The sequence below is a fragment of the Tamandua tetradactyla genome, chromosome 24, assembly GCF_023851605.1.
Source record: "Tamandua tetradactyla isolate mTamTet1 chromosome 24, mTamTet1.pri, whole genome shotgun sequence".
Taxonomy (NCBI): domain Eukaryota; kingdom Metazoa; phylum Chordata; class Mammalia; order Pilosa; family Myrmecophagidae; genus Tamandua; species Tamandua tetradactyla.
The window spans coordinates 44,683,937-44,696,897 of NC_135350.1; the positions used below are offsets into that span (position 1 = coordinate 44,683,937).

At 38.4% G+C, this 12,961-nt stretch overlaps 1 protein-coding gene across 10 annotated transcripts in view; it reads left to right on the forward strand.

Moving 5' to 3' along the window:
* LIN54 (lin-54 DREAM MuvB core complex component) overlaps positions 1–12,961 on the forward strand; it is a 126,246-nt gene that overhangs the window by 13,931 nt on the left and 99,354 nt on the right. The window contains exon 1 of one of the 10 annotated variants that reach the window (XM_077143016.1): positions 10,037–10,053. The exons of the other annotated variants lie outside the window; for them this stretch is intronic. The gene's annotated coding sequence lies outside the window, so the exon portion shown is untranslated. Of the gene's footprint in view, positions 1–10,036; positions 10,054–12,961 lie in introns of those variants that run through there. 10 annotated transcript variants of the gene reach the window in all.

The following is a 12,961-nucleotide window of genomic DNA, read 5'->3' on the forward strand; positions in this document are numbered from 1 at the left end:
TGCTCTTCTTTTGGTCAAGAAGGTTTTCTGAATCCCTTGATGCTGAGTCCCAGTTCATTCTAGGATTTCTGTCCCATGTTGCCAGGAAGGTCCACACCCCTGGGAGTCATGTCCCACATAGAGGGAGGGCAGTGAGTTTGCTTGCTGTGTTGGCTGGTAAGAGAGGCCACATCTGAGCAACTCTTGGAGGTGACTCTTAGGCCTAACTTTAAGTAGGCTTGACCTATCCTTTGTGTGGTTAAGTTTCATGTGAACAAACCCCGCAATTGGAGGCTTAGCCTATTGCTTTGGTTGTCATCACTGCTTGTGAGAATATCAAGAATTCTCCACTTGGGAAAGTTGAATTTCCCCCTTTCACCATTCCCCCAAGGGGACTTTGCAAGTACTTTTTTACTCACTGTTCAAATCACTCTGGGATTTATGGGGCATCACTCAGGACAGACTTACAAAATCTTATCATACTCAAGGTTCCGTGTACTTATGATGTTCAGTTAAACTGTCCACATAAGTTATATTAGGAACTGCACTAGTCAAAATATAAATTTTGTACCAAATAAACATTTTTTGCTTTAGTCTCACACATAAGTTAAAATTTTCAACTATTATATACCAACTATTTTCAACACCCTGCAGTAATGCCATTCCTTTGTTCTTCCTCATACAAAAGTATTTTTAAATTTGTACATTTAGTCACTATCATTATATATTCTAGGCATTCCTAGATTATACCATCTCAGTCTTTGTCATCTATCTTTCTTTCTGATTTCATTTGTGCCTCCAACCCTCCTCCCTCTATCATTCTCACATTCAGCTTCATTCAGTGTTCTAACATAATTGTATTACAGTTAGGTAGTATTGTGCTATCCATTTCTGAGTTTTTACAATCAGTCCTGTTATACAATCTGTATCCCTTCAGCTCCAATTACCCAATATTTCCTCTATATCTATCTCCTAATGGTCTCTGTTACCAATGAAATTCTCCAAGTTTATTCACTAATGTGAGTTCATATCAGTGAGACCATACAGTATTTGTCCTTTTGTTTCTGGCTAATCTCACTCAGCATAATGTCCTTAAGGTCCATCCATGTTGTTATATACTTCGCAACTTTATTCTGTCTTACAGCTGCATAATATTCCATCATATGCATATATCACACCTTGTTTAGCCACTCGTCTGTTAATGGACATTTTGACTGTTTCCATCTCTTGGTAATTGTAAATAATGCTGCTATAAACATTGGTGTGCAAATGTCCGTTTGTGTCCTTGCCCTCATGTCCACTCAGTAGATACCTAGTAATGGTGTTACCAGGTCATATGGCAATTCTGTACTTAGTTTCCTGAGGAACCACCAGACTGCCTTCCACAGTGGTTGTACCATTTGACATTCCCACCAACAGTGGATAAGTGTGCCGCTTTCTCCACATCCTGTCCAGCACTTGTCATTTTCTGTTTTATTGATAATGGCCATTCTGGTGGTTGTGAGATGATATCTCATTGTGGTTTTGATTTGCATTTTCCTAATAGTCAGGGAGGTTGAGCATCTTTTCATGTGCCTTTTGGCCATTTGTATTTCCTCTTCTGAGAAGTGTGTGTTCATGTCTTTTGCTCATTTTGTAATTGGGTTGTCTGTCTTTTTGTTGTTACGTTGAACAATCTCTTTATATATTCTGGATATTAGACCTTTATCTGATATGTCATTTCCAAATATTGTCCCCCATTGTGTAGGCTGTCTTTTTACTTTCTTGTCGAAGTTCTTTGATGCACAAAGCATTTAATTTTGAGGAGTTCCCATTTATTTATTTATTTCTTCAAGGCTCATGCTTTGGGTGTAATCTCTAGGAAACTGCCTCTGAGTGTAAGATTTATAAGATATTTCCCTACATTTTATTCTAACAGTTTTATGATCTTAGATCTAATGTTTAGGTCTTTGATGCATTTTGAGTTAATTTTTGTATAGGGTATGAGATATGGATCCTCTTTCATTTTTTGCATATGGATATCCTGTTCTCTAGGCACCATTTATTGAAGAGACTGTTGTGTCCCAGGTGAGTTGGTTTGCCTGCCTTATTAAAGATCAGTTGTCCATAGAGGAGAGGGTCTATATCTGAACACAGCATTTGATTCCATTGGTCAGTTATGCCAGTACCATGCAGTTTTGACCACTGTAGCTTCATAATACACCTTAAAGTCAGGTAGCGTGAGACCTCTGACTTAATTTTTCTTTCTCAGGATACCTTTCACTATTTGGGGCATCCTCCCCTTCCAGATAAATTTGGTTATTGGTTTTTCTGTTTCTGAAAAGTAAGTTTTTGTGATTTTGATTGGTATTGCATTGAATCTGTAAGTCAATTTAGGTAGAATTGACATCTTAACTATATTTAGTCTTCCAATCCATGAACACAGTATGCCCTTCCATTTATTTAAGTCTTCTGTGATTTTTTAAAACAATTTCTTGTAGTTTTCTTTGCATAGGTCTTTTGTCTTTTTAGTTAACTTTATTCCTAATTATTTTATTCTTTTGGTTGCAATTTTTAATGGAATTTTTTTCTTGATTCCCCCCATAATGTTCATTACCAGTGTTTAGAAACACTATAGATTTTAGAGTGTTGTTGATCTTGTAACCTGCCAATTTGCTGTACTCATTTATTAGCTCTAGTAGTTTTGCTGTGGATTTTTCAGGATTTTTGACATATAGTATCATATCATCTGCAAACAGTGATAGTTTTACTTCTTCCTTTCCAATTTTGATGCCTTGTATTTCTTTTTCTTGTCTAATTGCTCTGGCTAGAACTTCCACCACAATGTTGAATAACAGTGGTGATAGTGGACATCCTTGTCTTGTTCCTGATCTTAGGGGGAATGTTTTTAGTTTTTCCCCATTGAGGATGATGTTAGCTGTGGGTTTTTCATAAATTCCTTTTATCATGTTGAGGAAGTTCCCTTCTATTCCTATCCTTTGAAGTGTTTTCAACAGGAAAGTATGTTGAATTTTGTCGAATGCCTTCTCTGCATCAATAGAGATGATCATGTGGCTTTTCTTATGCTGAACCATTCTTGCATACCTGGGATGAATCCTACTTGATCATGATGTATAACTCTTTTAATGTGATGCTGGATTCAATTTGCTAGAATTTCGTTGAGGATTTTTGCATCTATATGCATTAGAGAGATTGGTCTGTAGCTTTCTTTTTTGATACTATCTCTGTCTGGCTTTGATATGAGGGTGATGTTGCCTTCATAAAATGAGTTAGGTAGCTTTCCCTTCTCTTCATTTTTTTTGGAGAGTTTGAGCAGGATTGGTACTAATTTTTTCTTGAATGTTTGATAGAATTTACAGGTGAAGCTTCCGGTCCTGGACCTTTCTTTTTTGGGAGCTTCTTAATGACTGATTCAGTTTCTCTACTTGTGATTGGTTTGTTGAGGTCGTCTATATCTTCTCGAGTCAGTGTTGGTTGTTCATAGAAAATTGACATGTTGAAATGGACAACATAGAAAGTTGTCCATTTCATCTACATTGTCGAGTTTATTACATAAAGTTGTTCATAATATCCTCTCATTACTTTATTTCTGTGGAGTTAGTGGTTATGTCTCTCTCTTCCATTTCTGATTTTATTTTTTTGCATCCTCTCTCTTTTTTGTCAACCTCGCTAAGTGTCCATCAGTGTCATTGATTTTCTCATAGAACCAACTTCTTCTGGTTTTGTTGATTTTCTCAATTGTTTTCGTGTTCTCAATTTCATTTATTTCTCCTCTAATATTCATTATTTCTTTCCTTTTGTTTGCTTTGGGTTAGTTTGCTGTTCTTTTTGTAGTTCTTCGAAGTGAACAGTTAATTCCTTGATTTTTGCCCTTCCTTCTTTTTTGATATAGGCATTTAGGGCAATAAATTTCCCTCTTAGCACTGCCTTTGCAACATCCCATAAATTTTTATATGTCGTGTTTTCATTTTCATTTGCCTTGAGATGTTTACTGATTTCTCTTGTAATTTCTTCCTCGACTCACTGGTTGTTTAAGTGTGCTGTTTAGCCTCCATATATTTGTGAATTTTCTGATACTCTGTCTATTATTGATTTCCAACTTCATTCCTTTATGATCTGAGAAAGTGTTTTGTATGATTTCAATCTTTTTAAATTTATTGAGACTTGCTTTGTGACCTAGCATATGATCTATCCTTGAGAATGATCCATGAACACTTGAGAAAAAGGTGTATCCTGCGGTTGTGGGGTGTAATGTTCTATAAATGTCTGTTAAGTCTAGCTCATTTATGGTATCATTCAAATTCTCTGTTTCTTTATTGATCCTCTGTCTAGATGTTCTGTCTATTGATGAGAGTGTGGAATTGAAGTCTCCAAGTATTATGGTAGATGTGTCTGTTTTTCTTTTCAGTGTTTTCAGTGTTTGCCTCATATATTTTAGAGCATTCTGGCTCAGTGCATAAATATTTATGATTGTTATGTCTTCTTTTTGAATTGTTCCTTTTATTAATACATAGTGTCCTTTGTCTCTTTTAACTGTTTTACATTTGAAGTCTAATTTGTTGGATATTAGTATAGCTACTCCTTCTCTTTTCTGAATGTTATTTGCATGAACTATCTTTTCCCAACCTTTCACTTTCAACCTACATTTATCCTTGGGTCTAAGATGTGTTCCCTATAGACAGCATATAGATGGGTCCTGTTTTTCAATCCATTCTGCCAGTCTATATCTTTTCATTAGAGAGTTTAATCCATTAACATTTAGTGTTATTATTGCACGGGTAGTACTTTCTTCTATGATTTTGCCTTTTGGATTTTATATGTCATATCTAATTTTGCTTCTTTTTACCTTTACTCATAGTCTTCATTTCTACACACTTCTCCACACCTCTCACTTCTGTCTTTTCATATCTGCCTCTAGTGCTGCCTTTAATATTTCTTGTAGTTCCGGTTTCTTGGTCACAAATTCTCTCACTGATTTTTTTGTCTGAAAATGTTTTAATTTCTCCCTCATTTTTGAAGGACAGTGTTGCTGGATATAGAATTCTTAATTGGCAGTTTTTCTGTTTTAGTAATTTAAATATATCATCCCACTGTCTTCTCACCTCCATGGTTTCTGCTGAGAAATCTATGCATAGTCTTATTGGGCTTCCCTTATATATGATGGATTGCTTTTCTCTTGGTGCTTTCAAAATTCTTTATCGTTGATATCTGACATTCTGATTAGTGTCTTGGAGTGTGTCTGTTTGGATCTGTTCTCTTTGGGGAACGCTGCACTTCTTGGATCTGTAATTTTAAGTCCTTCATAAAAGTTGGGAAATTTTCAGTGATAATTTCCTCCATTAGTTTTTCTCCTCCTCTTCCCTTCTCTTCTTCTTCTGGGACACCCACAACACGTATATTCTTGCACTTCCTGTTGTCATTCAATTCCCTGATTCCATTCCTCATATTTTTCCATTCTTTGCCCTGTATTTTCTCTTGCTTGTCGGATTTCAGATGTCCCATCCTCCAGTTCACTAATCCTATCTCTTCCTCTTGAAATCTGACATTGTAGGTTTCCATTGTTTTTTTCATCTTTTCTGCTGTGCCTTTCATTCCCATAAGTTCTGTGAATAGTTTTTTCAGACTTTCGATTTCTTCTTTTTGTTCATTCCTTGCCTTCTTTATATCCTCCCTCAATTCATTAATTTTGTTTTTGTCTGTTAGACTGAATTGATTGTTTCAGCTCCTGTATCTCATTTGAATTGTTGGTTTGTTCCTTTGACTGGGCCATATCTTCAATTTACCTAGTGTGATTTGTTATTTTTTGCTGGCATCTAGGTATTTAATTACCTTAATTAGTTTATTCTGGAGATTGTTTTCACTTCTTTTACCTAGGATTTTCTTTTGGATGACTTTGTTGTCTATCTGTTCTCTGACATTCAGTTCAGTTTATTCTGGATCATAGCTTAGGTTTTGTTTAACAGAACAGAATTTTTCAGTTCTGTTTTCTTGTTTCTTGGCCTATCTGTATGGTGCCTTCCTCCCCTCACTCCCCCGAACCTTAGGAGTGTCTACTTAGGTATTATAGACCCCAGCCAAATTTTCGTAGATGAAACTGGCCTCCTGTGAGGAGAAAAGAATCACCTGCATCAGTTTTCCTTGAGGGTGAGACCTAGCAGGTTGTAAGACTTTCCTATGAAGTCTCTGGATTCTGTGTTTTTCCTATCTTGCCCAGTATGTGGAACATGTCTGCCTGCAGATCTTACCAGCATAAGGTGATGTGGTACCTTTAGCTTCAGCAGACTCTCCCTGCTGGGGCCATCGTGGAGACAGAGAAGAGGTTGTAGGCTGGCTTTAATTGCTTCAATTTTCCAAACCCTGGAATCTGAATTCCTTGAGGGAGGGAATCTACCTGAGCTGGACCCCACCCCTCTCCTGGGGAAGGCACAGGCTCCAGACAAGCTCTCAGACAAGCTTGTTTCTGCCTATGCCTGGGGCTGTTGCAGCCTGAGAAGCCCTGCCACTATATCCAAAGGCAGTCAAGCCTTTGTAGAAACACAGACAGAAAAAAGAAAGCGAAAAATCCTTTGCAGAGCAGGACCCCTCTTTCTCGGGTTTGCCAATCAAGAGCATAAGTTAATATGTTGCTTTGTGTATCTTGAGTTCCTATGTTCCCCCTCCTTTCCTTCAGGGCCCAGACCCTTCCAAGTATTATCTGCTATCTGATCCAAAAAACCTCTGTTTCTTTTTTTCTTTTTTCTTTTTCTGTCAGCCCTGCCCCCTCTGCACTGGGGCAAAAATCAGCAACCTCTGCTTTGACAGGTTCAGCTGAGCTGGGGGCCTATATTTAGTAGTCATAATTTGTGAATTCATTCCCCAATTGGAGCTTAGTTGTGCACAGCCCCTGCTGCTAGTAAAATCACTTTCCTTTTTCCTTTGGGAAGCAGGCTGTGGGGGAAGGGTGCTGGCCACCACGGCTTGGGGTACTCATGGTTCTGGGGGGCTTGCAGCTGTTCCAGCTGGTCCAGACTGGGGTACACTGTGTGTCGGGTCACAGACATGGCCCCAGCCGTTATTCTGTACTGTCCCTGACTATTTAGTAGCTGTTCTGGAGGTCAAACTAAATCCCATACCTCGCTAAGCCACCATCTTGGTAGCTCTTCCGAGTGTGGTTTTTAAAAGGAGATGATGAATGTGAAACCATTCACAGGATGTGTTACTGTGAAGTTTTTCTGTGCATTGTCATTTTATTCTGATAGGAACTTTTGTTACTTAACTTGGTGCATAACTTAAATTTTTTTTTTTAATTTTTTATTGGGAAGTCTTCATACACATACTTTCTATGCATGGTGAACAATCAGTGGCTCACAGTATCATCACATAGTTGTGTATTCATCACCATGATAATTTTAAAGAACCTTTGCCATCATTCCGGGAAAAGAAATAAAAAGAAAAACTCATACATGCCATATACCTTACCCCTCCCACTCATTGACTACTAGTGTCTCCATCTACCCAATTTATTTTACCCTTTGTCCCCCATTATTTATTCATTTATTTTTTTTCTATAGTTTTTACTCACCTGGATATAAGGAGCATCAGAGACAAAGTTGTCAAAATCACACAATCACATTGTAAACATTATATTTTTATACAATCATTCATTAAGAATCTAGACTGTGAGTGAGCCACAGTGGCTCAGCAGGCAAGGACGCTTGCCTGCCATGCCAGAGTACCCGGGTTCGATTCCCGGTGCCTGCCCATGTAAAAAAAAGAAAAAAAGAAAAAAAAAGAAAAAAAGAATCTAGACTGCTGGACCACAGCTCAACAGTTTCAGGTGCTTTCCTCTGTCTAATACACCATAAACTAAAAAGGGGTATCTATATAATGCATAAGAATAACCTCCAGGATTACCTCTCAACTCTGATATCTCTCAGCCACTGAAAATTTATTTTGTCTCATTTCTCACTTCCCCCTTTTGGTCAAGAAAACTTTCTCAATCTCTTGATACCGGGTCCTGACTTATCCCAGGCTTTCTGTCCCATATTGCCAGGGAGGTTTATACCCCTGATATTCATGTCCCACGTAGGAGGGAAGGCAGTGAGTTCACATGCTGAGGTGTCTTAGAGAGGCCCCATCTGAGCAACAAAAGACGTTTTCTGGGGGTGACTGTTAGGCATAATTTTAAGTAGGCTTAGCCTGTCCTTTGTAGGAGTAAGTTTGAGAGGACTGACCCACAAGATCAGGGGCTCAGCCTATTAGTTTGGTTGTCCCCACTGCTTGTGTGAGAGTATTAGAAATTCTCAAAATGGGGAAGTTGAATATTTCCTCGTTTCTCCCCATTCCCCCAAAGGAACTTTGCAAATACTTCTTTATTCACTGCCCAGATCACTCTGGGACTTAGTGGGGCATACTAACCTGGACAAACCAATGAAATCTCACTCCCTATTCAAGATTCCATGTACTTATGGTATTCAGTGAAACTAACCATAAGAGCATAATTTAAATTTAATGTACTGGATAAATGAACTCAAACTGTTTAGTATGTATTTAGTTTGTTCTACTTAAAGTAGTCAAAAAGCTATATTCCTTAAAAAAATATATTGGCAAATAGAATCCAGTAATATATAAAATGTATAATATAATTAATAGGGCTTTATCCCAGTAATGTTAAGATGGATTTGACATTCAAAAGTCAATGTAAAAAATTTTTATTTAGTACAAAATTTGTATTTTGACTAGTGCAGTTCTTAATATAACTTATGTGGATGGCTTAATTGAATACCATAAGTACACGAAACATTGAGTAGGGCATCAGATTTTGTAGGTTTGTCCAGAGTGATGCCTCAATAAATCCCAGAGTGATTTGAACAGTGTATTAGTTAGGGTTCTCTAGAGAAACAGAATCAACAGGGAACACTTGCAAATATAAAATTTATGAAAGTGTCTCACGTGACCGTAGGAATGCAGAGTCCAAAATCCACAGGGCAGGCTGCGAAGCCGACGACTCCAATGGATGGCCTGGATGAACTCCACAGGAGAGGCTCACCAGCCAAAGCAGGAATGCAACCTGTCTCCTCTGAGTCCTCCTTAAAAGGCTTCCCATGATTGGATTTAGCATCACTAATTGCAGAAGACACTCCCCTTTGGCTGATTACAAATGGAATCAGCTGTGGATGTAGCTGACGTGATCATGACCTAATCCTATGAAATGTCCTCATTGCAACAGACAGGCCAGCGCTTGCCCAATCAGATGAACAGGTACCACAACTTGGCCAAGTTGACACCTGTCCCTAACCATGACAAACAGTGAGTAAAAAAGTATTTGCAAAGTCCCCTTGGAGGAATGGTGAAAGGGGGAAATTCAGCTTTCTTAAGTGAAGAATTCTTGATATTCTCACAAGCAGTGACGACAACCATAGCAATAGACTGAGTCCCCAATATTGGGGTTTGTTCATATGAAACTTAATCACACAAAGGATAAGTCAAGCCTACTTAAAATTAGGCTTAAGATTAGTCACCCCCAAGAGAACCTCTTTTGTTGCTCAGATATGGCCTCTCTTTCCAATCAACACAACAAGCAAACTCACCACCCTCCCCCTGTCTACGTGGACTCCCAGGGGTGTGGACCTTCCTGGCAATGTGGGACAGAAATCCTGGAATGAGCTGAGACTGATCATCAAGGGATTGAGAAAACCTTCTTGACCAAAAAGGGGAAGAGTGAAATGAGACAAAATAAAGTGTCAATGGCTGAGAGATTCCAAACAGAGTTGAGAGGTTATTCTGGAGGTTATTCTTACACATTAAATAGATATCACCTTGTTATCTAAGATGTAGTGGAGAGACTGGAGGGAATTGCCTGAAAATGTAGAGCTGTGTTCAGTAGCCTTGTTTCTTAAAGATTATTGTATAATGATGTAGCTTTCACAGTGTGACTGTGTGATTGTGAGAACCTTGTGTCTGATGCTCCTTTTATCTACCTTATCAACAGACGAGTAAAACTTATGGAATAAAGATGAATAATAGAGGCAACATGTTCAAATAAATTCAGATTGAAATGCTGGTGATTGGTGAGGGGGAGGAACGGGGAGTATGGTATGTATGAATTTTTTTCTTTTGTGTTTTTATTTCTTTTTCTGAATTGATGTAAATGTTCTAAAAAATGATCATGATGATGAATATGTAACTGTGATGATATTGTGAATTACTGAGTATATATGTAGAACGGAATGATGATAAGTTAATTTTTTTTAAACAAAATTTAAAAATTATTAAAAAAGAAAATAAAAAAGAAATTAATGTAATTCTCTGCATTAGCACAATAAAAAGAAAAGCCATATAATCATGTCACTAGGTACAGAAAAGGCATATCATGGAATTAAACATCCATTTATGAATTAAAAAAAAAAACAAAAAGCAAACTAGGAAAAGAAGTGAACTTCCTCAACCTGATAAAGAGAATCTATGAAAAATGTAGTTACCTGGTAAGATTGTGAACAAGGCAAGATGTCTGCTCTCACCATTTTAGTCAGTGTTTTATTGAACATCCTTGCCAGTGTGGTAAGGGAAGAAAAAGAAATAAAAGGTATGCAGGTTGGAAAAGAAGACATAAAGATTTATTTTTAGACAACATGATCATCTTTGTAGAAAATCCTAATGCACCTACACAAAAACTACTAGAATTGATGTGAATTTAGCTAGGTTATAGGATGCAGGGACAATATAAAAAAATCACTTGTATTTTATATGCTAGCAAGAAACAATTGGAAAATGAGGGGAAAAAAGACCGGTTATAGTACTATCTGAAAATGTTAAATACTCGGGAAAATTTAACAAAAGATGTACAAGGGACTTCCAGGGCAAGATGGCAGCTTAGCAATGTGAGTGTTTTAGTTTGTCCTCCAGAACAACTACTAAATAACCAGAAAAAGTACAGAACAGCTCCTGGGGCCATGTCAGTGACTGGACACACAACGTACCCCAGTCTGGACCAGCTGGACTGGCTGCAAGTGTCCCCAGGACCGTGAGTTCCCCAAACCATGGCAGCTGGCGCCTCTCCCCCACAGCTTCCCAGAGGGGAAAGGAAAGAGACTTTACCAGCAGCAGGGGTAGGGCCCAACCAAATGCCAATTGTGGAATTAATTAACAAATTCTGACTACTGAAAATAGGCCCCCAGCTCAGGTGAAACTTGTCAAAGCTGAGGTCGCTCATTTTTGCCCTGGTGCCAAGGGGGCAGGACTGACGGAAAAAGAAAAAAAAAAACAGAGGTTTTTGTGGCTGTGTTTCTACAGAGGCTTGGCTGCCTTTGGATATAGTGGCAGGGCTTCTCAGGCTGCAACTGCTATAGACATAGGTAGAAACAAGCTTGTTTGAGGGCTTGTATGGAGGCTGTGACTTCCCAAGGGGAGGGCTAAAGCCCAATTCAGGTGGAATCCCTCCCTCAAGGAATTCAGAAACCAGGACTTGGTAATTCGAAGCCATTAAAACCAGCTTACAACCTCTCCTCTGTCTTCACCACGTCCCCAGCAGGGAGAGTCTGCCAAAGTTAAAAGTATCGCATCATCTTATGCTGGTGGGACCTGCAGCAGACAAGCGCCACATACTGGGCAGGATAAGAACAGAGCCCAGAGACTTCACAGGAGTCTTTCAACCTGCTGGGTCTCACCCTCAGGGAAACCCAACGCAGGTGACTCTTTCCTCCTGATAGGAGGCCAGTTTGGTGTGGAAAATCCAGCTGGGATCTATAATACCTAAGTAGACCCTCCTAAGGGTGGGGGGAAAAAGGCACCATACAAGCAGGGCAAGAAACATGAAAACAAGAACCAAAAAATTCTCCTCTGTTAAACAAAACCTAAGCTAGAGGTCCAGATAAAGGTGAACTGAATGTCAAAGAACAGAGGGACAACAGATCCATCCAGCAAGAAAACCCTAGGTAAAAGAAGTGAAAGCAATCTCCCAAATAAACTAATTAAGGTAAGAAAATGCATAGATGCCAGCAAAAAATAACAAATCACACTAAGAAAATTGAAGATATGGCCCAGTCAAAGGAACAATCCAATAATTCAAATGAGATACAGGAGCTGAAACAATTAATTCAGATTATACGAACAGACATGGAAAACCATCAAAAACCAAATCAGTGACTTGAGGGAGGATAGAAAGAAGGCAAGGAATGAACAAAAAGAAGTAAAAAATCTTAAACAAATCACAGAACTTATGCAAATGAAAGGCACAGTAGAAGAGACGAAAAAAACAATGGAAACCTACAATGGTAGATTTCAAGAGGCAGAACATAGGATTAGTGAACTGGAGGACGGAACATCTGAAATCCGGCTAGAAAAAGAAAATATTAGGAAAAATATGAGCAGGTACTCAGGGAATTGAAAGACAATATAAGCGTACGAATATACCTGTTGTGGGTGTCCCAGAAGAAGAAGAGAAGGGAAAAGGAGGAGAAAAACTAATGGAGGAAATTATTACTGAAAATTTCCCAACTATTATGAAAGACTTAAAATTACAGATCCAAGAAGTACAGCGTACCGCAAAGAGAACAGATCCAAATAGACGTACTCCAAGTCATTTAGTAATCAGAATATCAGATGTCAAAGAGAAAGAGAGAATCTTGAAAGCAGCAAGAGAAAAGCCACCCATCACATACAAGATTAGCCCAATAAGACTATGTGTACCTTTCACGGCAGAAACCATGGAGGCAAGAAGACAGTGGGATGATATATTTAAATTATTAAAGGAGAAAAACTGCCAACCAAGAATTCTATAGCCAGCAAAATTGTCCTTCAAAAATGAGGGAGAAATTAAAACATTTTCAGACAAAAAATCACTGAGAGAATTTGAGACCAAGAGACCAGCTCTGTGGAAATACTAAAGGGGGCACTAGAGATAGATACGAAAAAACGGGAGAGGTGTGGAGAAGAGTGTAGAAAGAAAGACTATGAGTAAAGGTAAAAAGAAGGAAAATTAGATATGACATATAAAATCCGAAAG